This window comes from Mesoplodon bidens (genome assembly GCF_964165515.1).
Source record: "Mesoplodon bidens genome assembly, chromosome: 13".
Classification (NCBI taxonomy): Eukaryota; Metazoa; Chordata; class Mammalia; order Artiodactyla; family Ziphiidae; genus Mesoplodon; species Mesoplodon bidens.
In genome coordinates, this window is record NC_138169.1 from 54,084,761 (window position 1) to 54,098,101 (window position 13,341).

Sequence of the window (13,341 nt, forward strand, 5' to 3'; positions counted from 1 at the left end):
GCTTCAGTCAACGACCAGCAAGCTACAGTGCTGGTCACCCTATGCCAAGCAACTAGCAAGGCAGGAACACAACGCCACCCATTAGCAGAGAGGCTACCTAAAAACGTAATAAGGCCACAGGCACCCCAAAACACACCACCAGACGTGGACCTGTCCACCAGAAAGACAAGATCGAGCCCCAACCACCAGAACACAGGCATTAGTCCCCCCCACCAGGAAGCCTACACAACCTACTGAAACAACCTTAGCCACTGGGGACAGACACCAAAAACAATGGGAACTACGAATCTGCAGCCTGCAAAAAGGAGACCCCAAACACAGTAACATAAGCAAAATGAGAAGACAGAAAAACACACAGCAGGTGAAGGAGCAAGATAAAAACCTACCAGACCTAACAAATGAAGAGGTAATAGGCAGTTTACCTGAAAAAGAATTCAAAATAATGATAGTAAAGCTGATCCAAGAGTCTATTTCCAAGATCCAAAATCTTGGAAATAGAATAGACAAAATGCAAGAAACAGTTAACAAGGACCTAGAAGAACTAAAGATGAATCAAGCATCGATTAAAAACACAATAAATGAAATGAAAAATACTCTAGATGGGATCAATAGCAGAATAACTGAGGCAGAAGAACGGATAAGTGAGGTGGAAGATAAAATAGTGGAAATAACTGATGTAGAGCAAAATAAAGAAAAAAAGAATGAAAAGAACAGAGGACAGTCTCAGAGACCTCTGGGACAACATTAAATGCACCAACATTCGAATTATACGGGTTCCAGAAGAAGAAGAGAAAAAGAAGGGGACTGAGAAAATATTTGAAGAGATTAGAGTTGAAAACTTCCCTAATATGGGAAAGGAAATACTTAATCAAGTCCAGGAGGCACAGAGAGTCCCATACAGAATAAATCCAAGGAGAAATACGCCAAGACACATATTAATCAAACTGTCAAAAATTAAACACAAAGAAATCATATTAAAAGCAGCAAGGCAAAAACAACAAATAACACACAAGGGAATCCCCATCAGGTTAACAGCTGATCTCTCAACAGAAACGCTACAAGCCAGAAGGGAGTGGCAGGACATAATTAAAGTGATGAAGGAGAGGAACCTGCAACCAAGATTACTCTACCCAGCAAGGATCTCATTCAGATTTGATGGAGAAATTAAAACCTTTACAGACAAGCAAAAGCTGAGAGAGTTCAGCACCACCAAACCAGCTTTCCAACAGGTGCTAAAGGAACTTCTCTAGGCAAGAAACACAACAGAAGGAATATACCTACAATAATGGACCCAAAGCAATTAAGGAAATGGGAATAGGAACATACATATCAATAATTACCTTAAATGTAAATGGACTAAATGCTCCCACCAAAAGACACAGAGTGGCTGAATGGATACAAAAACAAGACCCATATATATGCTGTCTACAAGAGACCCACTTCAGACCTAGAGACACATACAGATTGAAAGTAAGGGGATGGAAAAAGATATTCCATGCAAATGGAAATCAAAAGAAAGCTGGAGTAGCAATTCTTATATCAGAAAAAATAGATCTTAAAATAAAGACTGTAAGAAGAGACGAAGAAGGACACTACATAATGATAAAGGGATCAATCCAAGAAGAAGATATAACAATTGTAAATATTTATGCACCCAACATAGGAGCACCTAAATACATAAGGCAAATACTAACAGCCATACAAGGGGAAATCGACAGTAACACAATCATAGTAGGGGACTTTAACACCCCACTTTCACCAATGGACAGATCATCCAAAATGAAAATAAATAAGGAAACACAAGCTTTAAATGATACATTAAACAAGATGGACTTAATTGATATTTATAGGACATTCCATCCAAAAACAACAGAATACACATTTTTCTCAAGTGCTCATGGAACATTCTCCAGGATAGATCATATCTTGGGTCACAAATCAAGCCTTGGTAAATTTAAGAAAATTGAAATTGTATCAAGTATCTTTTCCGACCACAATGCTATGAGACTAGACATCAATTACAGGAAAAGAGCTGTAAAAAATACAAACACATGGAGGCTAAACAATACACTACTCAATAACGAAGTGATCACTGAAGAAATCAAAGAGGAAATTAAAAAATACCTAGAAACAAATGACAATGGAGACACGATGACCTAAAACCTATGGGACGCAGCAAAAGCAGTTCTAAGGGGGAATTTTATAGCAATACAATCCCACCTTAAGAAACAGGAAACATCTCGAGTAAACAACCTGACCCTGCACCTAAAGCAATTAGTGAAAGAAGAACAAAAACCCCCAAAGTTAGCAGAAGGAAAGAAATCATAAAGATCAGATCAGAAATAAATGAAAAAGAAATGAAGGAAACAATAGCAAAGATCAACCAAACAAAAAGCTGGTTCTTGAAAAGATAAACAAAATTGACAAACCATTAGCCAGACTCATCAAGAAAAGAAGGGAGAAGACTCAAATCAATAGAATTAGAAATGAAAAAGGAGAAGTAACAACTGACACTGCAGAAATACAAAAGATCATGAGAGATTACTATAAGCAACTCTATGCCAATAAAATGAACAACCTGGAAGAAATGGACAAACACTTAGAAATGCACAACCTGCCAAGATTGAATCAGGAAGAAATAGAAAATATGAATAGACCAATCACAAGCACTGAAATTGAAACTGTGATTAAAAATCTTCCAACAATCCAAAGCACAGGACCAGATGGCTTCACAGGAGAATTCTATCAAACATTTAGAGAAGAGGTAACACCCATCCTTCTCAAACTCTTCCAAACAATATCAGAGGAAGGAACACTCCCAAAGTCATTCTACGAGGCCACCATCACCTTGATACCAAAACCAGGCAAGGATGTCACAAAGAAAGAAAACTACAGGCCAATATCACTGATGAACATAGATGCAAACATCCTCAACAAAATACTAGCAAACAGAATCCAACAGCACATTAAAAGGATCATACACCATGATCAAGTGGGGTTTATTCCAGGAATGCAAGGATTCTTCAATATACGCAAATCAATCAATGTGATACACCATATTAACAAGTTGAAGGAGAAAAACCATATGATCATCTCAATAGATGCAGAGAAAGCTTTCGACAAAATTCAACACCCATTTATGATAAAAACCCTGCAGAAAGTAGGCATAGAGGGAACTTTCCTCAACATAATAAAGGCCATATATGACAAACCCACAGCCAACATTGTCCTCAATGGTGAAAAACTGAAACCATTTCCACTAAGATCAGGAACAAGACAAGGCTGCCCACTCTCACCACTCTTATTCAACCTAGTTTTGGAAGTTTTAGCCATAGCAATCAGAGAAGAAAAGGAAATAAAAGGAATCCAAATCAGAAAAGAAGAAGTAAAGCTGTCACTGTTTGCAGATGACATGGTACTATAGATAGAGAATCCTAAAGATGCTACCAGAAAACTGCTAGAGCTAATCAATGAATTTGGTAAAGTAGCAGGATACAAAATTAATGCACAGAAATCGCTGGCATTCTTGTACACTAATGATGAAAAATCTGAAAATGAAATCAAGAAAACACTCCCATTTACCATTGCAACAAAAAGAATAAAATATCTAGGAATAAACCTACCTAAGGAGACAAAAGACCTGTATGCAGAAAATTATAAGACACTGATGAAAGAAATTAAAGATGATACAAATAGATGGAGAGATATACCGTGCTCCTGGATTGGAAGAATCAATATTGTGAAAATGACTCTACTACCCAAAGCAATCTACAGATTCAATGCAATCCCTATCAAACGACCACTGGCATTTTTCACAGAACTAGAACAAAAAATTTCAAAATTTGTTTGGAAAAACAAAAGACCCCGAATAGCCAAAGCAATCTTGAGAACGAAAAACGGAGCTGGACGAATCAGGCTCCCTGACTTCAGACTATACTACAGAGCTACAGTAATCAAGACAGTGTGGTACTGGCATAAAAACAGAAAGATAGATCAATGGAACAGGATAGAAAGCCCAGAGATAAACCCACGCACATATGGTCAACTTATCTTTGATAAAGGAGGCAGGAATGTACAGTGGAGGAAGGACAGCCTCTTCAATAAGTGGTGCTGAGAAAACTGGACAGGGACATGTAAAAGTATGAGATTCCATCATTCCCTAACACCATACACAAAAATAAGCTCAAAATGGATTAAAGACCTAAATGTAAGGCCAGAAACTATCAAACTCTTAGAGGAAAACATAGGCAGAACACTCTATGACATAAATCACAGCAAGATCCTTTTGGACCCACCTCCTAGAGAAATGGAAGTCAAAACAAAGATAAACAAATGGTACCTAATGAAACTTCAAAGCTTTTGCACAGCAAAGGAAACCATAAACAAGACCAAAAGACAACCCTCAGAATGGGAGAAAATATTTGCAAATGAAGCAACTGACAAAGGATTAATCTCCAAAATTTATAAACAGCTCATGCAGCTCAATAGCAAAAAAACAAACAACCCAATCCAAAAATGGGCAGAAGACTTACATAGGCATTTCTCCAAAGAAGATATACAGACTGCCAACAAACACATGAAAGAATGCTCAACATCATTAATCATTAGAGAAATGCAAATCAAAACTACAATGAGATATCATCTCACACCAGTCAGAATAGCCATCATCAAGAAATCTAGAAATAATAAATGCTGGAGAGGGTGTGGAGAAAAGGGAACACTCTTGCACTGCTGGTGGGAATGTGAATTGGCACAGCCACTATGGAGAACAGTATGGAGGTTCCTTAAAAAAGTAAAAATAGAACTACCATATGACCCAGCAATCCCACTACTAGGCATATACCCTGAGAAAACCATAATTCAAAAAGAGACATGTACCAAAATGTTCATTGCAGCTCTATTCACAATAGCCCAGAGCTGGAAACAACCTAAGTGTCCATCATCAGATGAATGGATAAAGAAGATGTGGCACATATATACAATGGAATATTACTCAGCCATAAAAAGAAACGAAACTGAGCTATTTGTAATGAGGTGTATAGACCTAGAGTCTGTCATACAGAGTGAAGTAAGTCAGAAAGAGAAAGACAAATACCGTATGCTAACACATATATATGGAATTAAAAAAAAATGTCATGAAGAACCTAGGGGTAAAAGGGGAATAAAGACACAGACCTACTTGAGAATGGACTTGAGGATATGGGGAGGGGGAAGGGTAAGCTGTGACAAAGCGAAAGAGAGGCATGGACATATATACACTACCAAACGTAAGGTAGATAGATAGTGGGAAGCAGCCGCAGAGCACAGGGAGATCAGCTCGGTGCTTTGTGACCGCCTGGAGGGATGGGATGGGGAGGGTGGGAGGGAGGGAGATGCATGAGTGAAGGGATGTGGGAACAGATGTATATATATGACTGATTCACTTTGTTATAAAGCAGAAACTAATAAAAACAATCCATAAAAAAAAAGAAATGTGGCCAAGAACAAACACTAGCAGGTGGCAGAGGTGGGATTCAAACAAATGAGTAACAAGTGGTAATAATAAGTAATGAGTTGATGAATGAAAAGATGAATAAAAGGACTGAAAGGAGGAGAAAAATCAAATAAAGAGGGATGTCCTCCTGATTGGGGAGGAAGTGCTCCCCCTCACATATGAAGAGAAACCTTTGATCCAAATCTTTTAATAAAGAAATATATTCTTCCTTCAAAAAAAAAAAAGTTCATGGGTCATCTTTCTCTTTCCATCTCATCACCCAGTGACTACCTTTTGTATGGAATTCCTTGTGACTTCTGAAAATCACTATGATTTGTTTCTTTCCTTGCACTTGCACGTTCTTCTGCCTGGAATGACTTCTCTCCTTCCTGAGTGACATCTTTGTATCTGTCAGGTTCAAGACAAACGTCATCTCTCCAGGAAGCCCTTTCTCACCCTCAACCTCACTTGGCCCTGACACTAGCATGTGTCCTTCCTTGGCTCTTATAACACATGTGTTTCTTTTATCAAGGAATGCACTCACTTGATGTTAATATATTTTTCTTCCTCTTCCCAAAAAATGTGATCTTCTGAAAGGTGAGAACTATGTTTTATTAATTGATGTGTTCTCTGTTCTTAGGATAATACTTAAGCTCCTAATAGTTTCTTATTTAATCTTCAAAATTATCTTGAGAAGGAAGGATTCTTTACCACACAAAGAGCCTGAAGCTCAGAGAGAATTAGTGGCTTGCATGAGATCAAACCTTTAATAACTGATAAGATCAGATCCAAATCCAGGCCATTGGGACCCTATGGATTTTCCTACACCATGCTGGGACACACTGTATGCTCAAGCAATGAGCCTTTACCAAAGAGGCCTGGGGGTAGGATACCTCAGGCCTAGTTTTAATCTGACAACAGTCAGCTATATCATTTTCCTCAGATCATTTTGTTTTTCTTTTACAGGGCTTCCCCCTGGGTCTGAGGGCCACTTTTCTCCATCACAGTCACCCATGTCTTGTCAGTGGCATGCTACTTGATATAACGAGTATGAAAGTTCTGTGAAATATCCAAAGCACATAAGATGAGGTGGTGGGTTTTAATTGCAACCTGATCTATACTTAGATATTTGAAAATGGATTTTCTTAAATATGGGCCTTCATGCTTACATTCTTCAAAGGAGTCATACTTTCCCTCTCTCAACATCTGCCTTCTAGCCTGCTACATACTTCATTGCACAAATATAATGTTATGTTCATATATTATTACTTCTTGACAGTTTGGATGAAATAAAGGAAGACTACAATTAATATTATTAAAGCCATTTAAATTACATCTCCTCCTTAAACATTGCACAGAGTTAGTAGAGACAATCAATATTAGAAAATGGCAAGAAACAAAATTAGTCAGGCAAGATGTTTTATTTGAAAACTTTTAGCAAAAGATCCTTAATAGGTGGGAACTGAAAAAGATTAAATCTTGTTTTGACAGTATCCATTTAATACAGAGAAATATGTTGGAGTATGTAAAAAAGTCATTTTTTAAAAACAGGAAATTTGATACAATATAGTTTTTATTTATTTATTTATTTATTTATTTATTTTTGCTGTATGCGGGCCTCTCACTGCTGTGGCCTCTCCCGTTGCGGAGCACAGGCTCCGGACACACAGGCTCCGCGGCCATGGGTCGCGGGCCCAGCCGCTCCGCGGCATGTGGGATCTTCCGGGATCGGGGCACGAACTCGTGTCCCCTGCATGGGCAGGCGGACTCTCAACCACTGCGCCACCAGGGAAGCCCCGATACAATATAGTTTTAAAAGATTTATTTTTGTTGAAAAATAGCATTCTCTCTATATTATAGCTCTACATCCTATTACTTCCATTTGATACTGAAAAATAGAAAAAGATAACTCATATCTAAAGAAACATTTATTCCACTGCATTTTCAATTCAAATTACCCATCTTCTCTTAACAGTGAAATTCATATAAAAAAGTGCATTTTTTCCTTTCCTTCTTTTATTTATATATCCACAATCAGACATGCCATAACACTATCTAAACAACTGTATGCATTAACAAACAAACATAGATCAATAGCTATAATTTGACACACATGCACCGTTCTCTATGAAAACATCAATAGTCTAAAAGCTGAGTGGGCATACCTGGAAAAAATATGCTTCACAGACACAATGTTGGCAGAAGATTAAATAACCAGATGTCAGGGAGGAAAAAATTCAATGAAACTAAACACATATTGTAAATGTACAGGTATTCTATAGAGCTAAACTGTTCAGGATTAATAATAAGAAAATTATCTTCCACTTGTAGTCATTCAATTACTATGTGTGCAAATATTTTGGATTGCATGTTTATTATTCAAATATTTTATTATCTACCTAAAGAGCCCTGTTGGGAGACAAGGCAAAACTAGAATATGAGTTGCATAATACAGTCCAATCTGAAAACAATATCTTAAGTTACTATAGAGCCTTTCATAAGAAAAACCACAGATGACTTGTGTCATTCAAATCTATAGCAGTGTGATAGAGCAATGAAAAGGGAATATATAACTTAGTAATGGGCTCAGGCAGCTGAGAGAAGCCAAGTTTATGAAGAGCATTTGATTGAAAATAGATGAAATTCAAGAGTATGTCAACTCAGCCAGCACCTACACAAACCAAAAAACAAATAGGCCATTTGCCATTTTATTATAAGGCAATATGGAGGTGGATAGGGCAGTGCACCAGGGGCAGGGGCCATATGACATTTTTATCATTTTCCAATGTTATAATATGGAATAATTCATTGTAATTACATGCAATAAAATGTGGTGTTATCTCCTACAATGAATATTTTTTAAGAGTTGACTCTGGGTTTTCCAGCATGCTCAAATTGTTGAAAGTGACCATATCAAGAGGAAATACCTGTTTATCTTAGAAAACATTTAACTCACTTTTTAAAAATTGTAGTATTGTAGGTCTACAAGCATTGTCTCACACACATCCATAGTTCTGTAATTCCTGAAAATGCTTAAAGAGTGCAACCTCATTGTTTTTATAAATTTCATGCATATAAGAAGGGAAGAGAATACATTAAACCAAGCTACTTTCTTATGTAAATGTTATATGTCAGAGTCTGTCTAGAAAATAAGAGAATGAGGAGAGGAAATAGACTGTGCAATGAGGTTTAATACTGGATGAAATTACATAGATGGAAGAGGACACAAATACAGAGGTTATCTTACCAGGTAAAAGCAACTGAGAGAAGAACAAACCCATCACTTAGAACAAAGATATCAAGACAGATATGAAGGCTTCTGTCACAGATTCAAGAGTAGAGACCAAGACAAAAAAAAAAAAAAAAAGGCCAAGGCCATTGGGATAGTCATGATGTAAAGGGCTATATAAAGACTAGTCTACATTTTAAAAGTTACCCAAACATGTACTTTCATTTTGCCTAAATAATATCATGAGCAAAAGACTGATAGATATAGGTAGATAAATGATGATGATGATGAAGAAGAAGATAGATAGATATAAATTTTTTAACATAAATCAGTAAGAAAAGCATACCAATAAAATTAATTGACAAAGGACAGGTTAAGACATACAGCTAACAAATAACCATACATAACTATATTCAGTCTCACTAGTAAGCAAAGAAATCCTAAATAAACTAAGCTAACCTGTAATCTATCAAATTGGCTAATGTTCTATAAAGACACACCACCACAGAAAGACTGTGATGTTATAGGCACTCTTTCAGTTAATACTATGCTGCTTCAAGATATTTTAGGAGAAAAAGTGTAAGAATTTTGCATTCCTATTAACTAGTTCAAGAAATTCATTCTATGAAAAAAATAGTGTGCTTATGCAAAGATTTAACTCTACATATTAATTTTAACATATATGCCTAAACACACCCTAACATATCAACCATTCACACATATTTAGCAGAGACTTTCAGGGAAGCCTAAATTGAGATTTGTCTCTTTCCAGGGAATTAGTGAAGTGACATCTGCTTCTGGTCCTCTTCATCTTCTTTTCAGGATTTTTTTTTTTTTTTTTTTTTTTTTTTTTTTTTGCGGTACACGGGCCCCTCACTGTTGTGGCCTATCCGTTGTGGAGCTCAGGCTCAGCGGCCATGGCTCACGGACGCAGCCACTCCATGGCATGTGGGATCTTCCCGGACCAGGCCATGAACCCGTGTCCCCTGCATTGGCAGGCGGGCTCTCAACCACTGCACCACCAGGGAAGCCCCTTCTTTGCAGGTTTTAAAGTACATGAAGAAATAGTTAGAGGTAGGGCTCCACAGAACAGGTCTGAGTGCTGGGAGAAAGAAGGCTGTAAGGAAATGTCAAGACATTGATTTGAAGAAGGATTTTATGAGACCCTGACTACAGACTTCACTGCTTTGGGTCCCTAGAGACAAAGTTCCAAAAGCTTTGAGATCAGATGTGAGAATTGGATATAGCATAGTGATGCTTTTACACAGCTTCAGGTTTTAGAAATGTTGAGGAAACTGGGAGAAAGGCAACCCCCAGGAAATGGGAGCTATGTTGACAGGGAAAGGCTGGTAGCAGTGACAGCAATAAGATGTTACCCTCATGAGGCCTTCAAGAAACAGGCATCACCTGAGGCTGAAATGATGAAAACATGGAAGAAATTTCCGTGTGGACATGTATGACACAGCTGAGAATCTAGAGACAATTGAGGACACTCATGCAGGTAATAGTGGTAAAAAAACACTGACCAAAACCATTGTCAAAATCAGCAAAGAAGTTCCCTCACAGCAACCCTAAATAAGAGGCACAGCTAAATGCCATGTAATTCCCAAGGTGAAGCCAAAAAAAAAAAAAAAAAAACAGAAAAAATAGAACTTTCTGGAATAGGGAAGAAGCGGTAAATTTGAGAATTCTCACGAATGTCCTTCAATATGGAGCAAACTGACTATATGCTATTTGTTTCCCTTTTTTAAGTGATATGTTGTAGAAAACAGGGAATATGAACGACAGGCATGTGTCTCTGATGGAAATGAATGCTCTGGATCCAAACATTCAGTGGGAGAAAAAATTCAGTCTACAGAAAGTGTGAGTACCTACCAATTAGATGAAGTGAACCTACCTATAGGACCTATTGCATCTCAAAAGCAGAGGAGGTGATGAATGAGGGAATGTTGATAAACCCACTGGACCCAGCAGACTGGAGTGGGGCCAGGGCTAGAATAAAAACCCTACACAGTTTTTTAGCTAGCTCGCTCTTGCTAGTATTTGCAAACATTTTTCCCCCACTTATAGGAATCAGAACCTGGTCTTTTAAAGAGTATACTAAACATCATTTTATCTGAACTCATGCCCATCCCAGGTATGTCCTCAAGGTATAAAAAAGATAGGTAAGAAAATAAATACCCAAATCTCAAGTTATAGCTCAGAGACGAAAGCAACCACTTCAGATCTTTTGGGAAGTGGTAAGTCTTTATATCTCTCTCTCTTTCTCTCACACACACACGCACACACACACACACACACACATGAACATATACTATATGAGAGAGAATAGAAAGTATTGACAAGCTGCCCAAGTAAGAAGTTACAAAAGAACAGAGGGAAAAGAAAGGGGAGATTGTGGGATTAAGAAATAATATAAAAGCAGGAAGAAGATGAATACACATTTTAAAAGTTCAGATTACAAACATGGAAAGAAAGCTTGAGAAATTCCCAGTGATGACAAGTTAGAGAAACAAAACACAAGATTAAAGCAGATGGAGATCTGTGGTATCTGACTTACAGGTGAGAGAGATGAGGATACTGGGTATCCTTGAAGTAGGTGCTTAACAAACAAAACAAAGGACACTCAAAATAATAGAAAATCAGTTCCTTAACATAAGAAATAAATTAATCTTTAAATAAAAATATGCAGAGTTAGAAATAATTAAAACAGAATATTCAACAATGTGAAATACCTTGGATTGGTAATTCTTGAAATTCAAGGATAAAGGTAAAAGTATTTTAACTCTCCAGAGAGGAGAAGCAAATTACAGGCAAAGAAGACAATACTGGACTGGCCTCGCTCACCATGATAGTAAATATTTTTGATGAGAAGCCAGTGAAAAACTGCTGCCAAATTTTGAAAGAAAAGAAGTAATATTATACACCAAGATTTAGTTCAGGTAGGAAAGCAACAGGCAGTTTTTCAAACGTGAAGGAATTCAGAGGGTTTAGTAGAAATGATCCCTTCCTGAAAACAAAAACAATGACAGCGACAAAAAGAAAATGTCCTAAATATTAATTCCATCAAGTAGAAATATGAATCAAATCAAAGATTTCAGTAATTATAGAAAGCATAATTTAAAAAATATCATAGTTACATTAAAGTTTTTATACTAGAAGCTTTTATGAATTGAAAAAATCTAAAAAAGTTAGAAAGTAATTACCCTAAATCTTAGTAAATATAAAATAATCAAAATATCACATTAGTACATAGAAGCTGGAGAGGGGAGGTATGATAAGTGAGAATGTTACTGCCCTTTTTTTTTATTGATGTGGAGCAAATCAGTACTACCATTATTTGAAATATGTACTTTAAAAATCACTGTTTTTCTTAAACTTAACAGCATTTTTTAGAAAACCAGTATCTCTTTCATCAAATATTTTTCTTACTTAGTTATGGTGGCAATTTCAACTACATTTTCCTTCTGCTACATTCATGTGAAAGGAGATTGGATACTTTTCATTTTAAAATTTGCATGTACTTAATGAAACCAGCACTCTCTCATCCATTCTCTCTTTGTCTTTCTCCTTCTCTGTCTTTGTCTCTCTTGTCTCCTCCATTTCTTCCTTCCTCCACATATTTGCTGAGTATTTTTAGGACATTTACTGTTATTTAGTTCCTCTTTTTTATTAGTTGACTTTTATAGTATGTATGTACGTCTGTGTATATGTATGCATGATGTGTGTGTGTGTGTGTGATTAAAACAATCAAACCTGGACTTATTAAGGAAAGACTTTATTGGAAAGGATTATGGGAGGAGGGCTGTTGTCATGGGGGATGGAGACTATTGCAATGGGGAGAGCTCTGAACATGAGATATCCAAGTGTCCCAAGGGGTCAACAAAAAGAGAGTTTTTCTTTTTAAATAAGTGTAAACAAGGCTAGAAAGAACTGAATGTAGGGAAGCAGAATAAATGGGTGAAGTGATTGGGCACTAGATCAGAAAATGGTTTACCCTGAGGCCAGTCCATTCTCTGGAAGGGTTGTATTTGCTGCTCACTTTGAGAGTGGGTTAAATTCAGGGACACGGAGAAGGAGAAAATTTTAAACAGAATTTGGTTAAGGAGCATGTGTTCAAACTGATTCGGGGACAAGCAGTTCAATCAATCTTTTATGAATCAAAGAAAGGCAATTTGGAAAGTCTCTACCTGGCCTTGTCAGAGGTAAACAAGGGGACATCCATTAGTCTTATCATCTCACATAAGGAAGAGATATATGTTGCCATTTTTCTGAAACACAGAAGGATAGGGGTATTTCTTAATCTTCTTTGTTTTGCAGGATCACAGGGCTCAGGTAAAAAGTAACATTGTCTATATGTGGTGAGTGTGTGTGTGTGTGTGTTATGTGTGTGTATATATATATAAATAATCTTTCTTACTAGAAAAAAAACAAAACTTACACAATAAAAGCTACTTTAAAACAATGTAAAAATAAGTCAAATAAAGAGTCACAGAGCCAATAAAACCAAAGCAGACCTCCTTTTCTGGGCACATTTGGAGCATTGAATACCCAATCATCAATCTCACAAGTAGAATTCAATTAAAAGCTGATATTGATGCTGTTTAAATTCTAATTTCTTTATGGATATATAACTAAA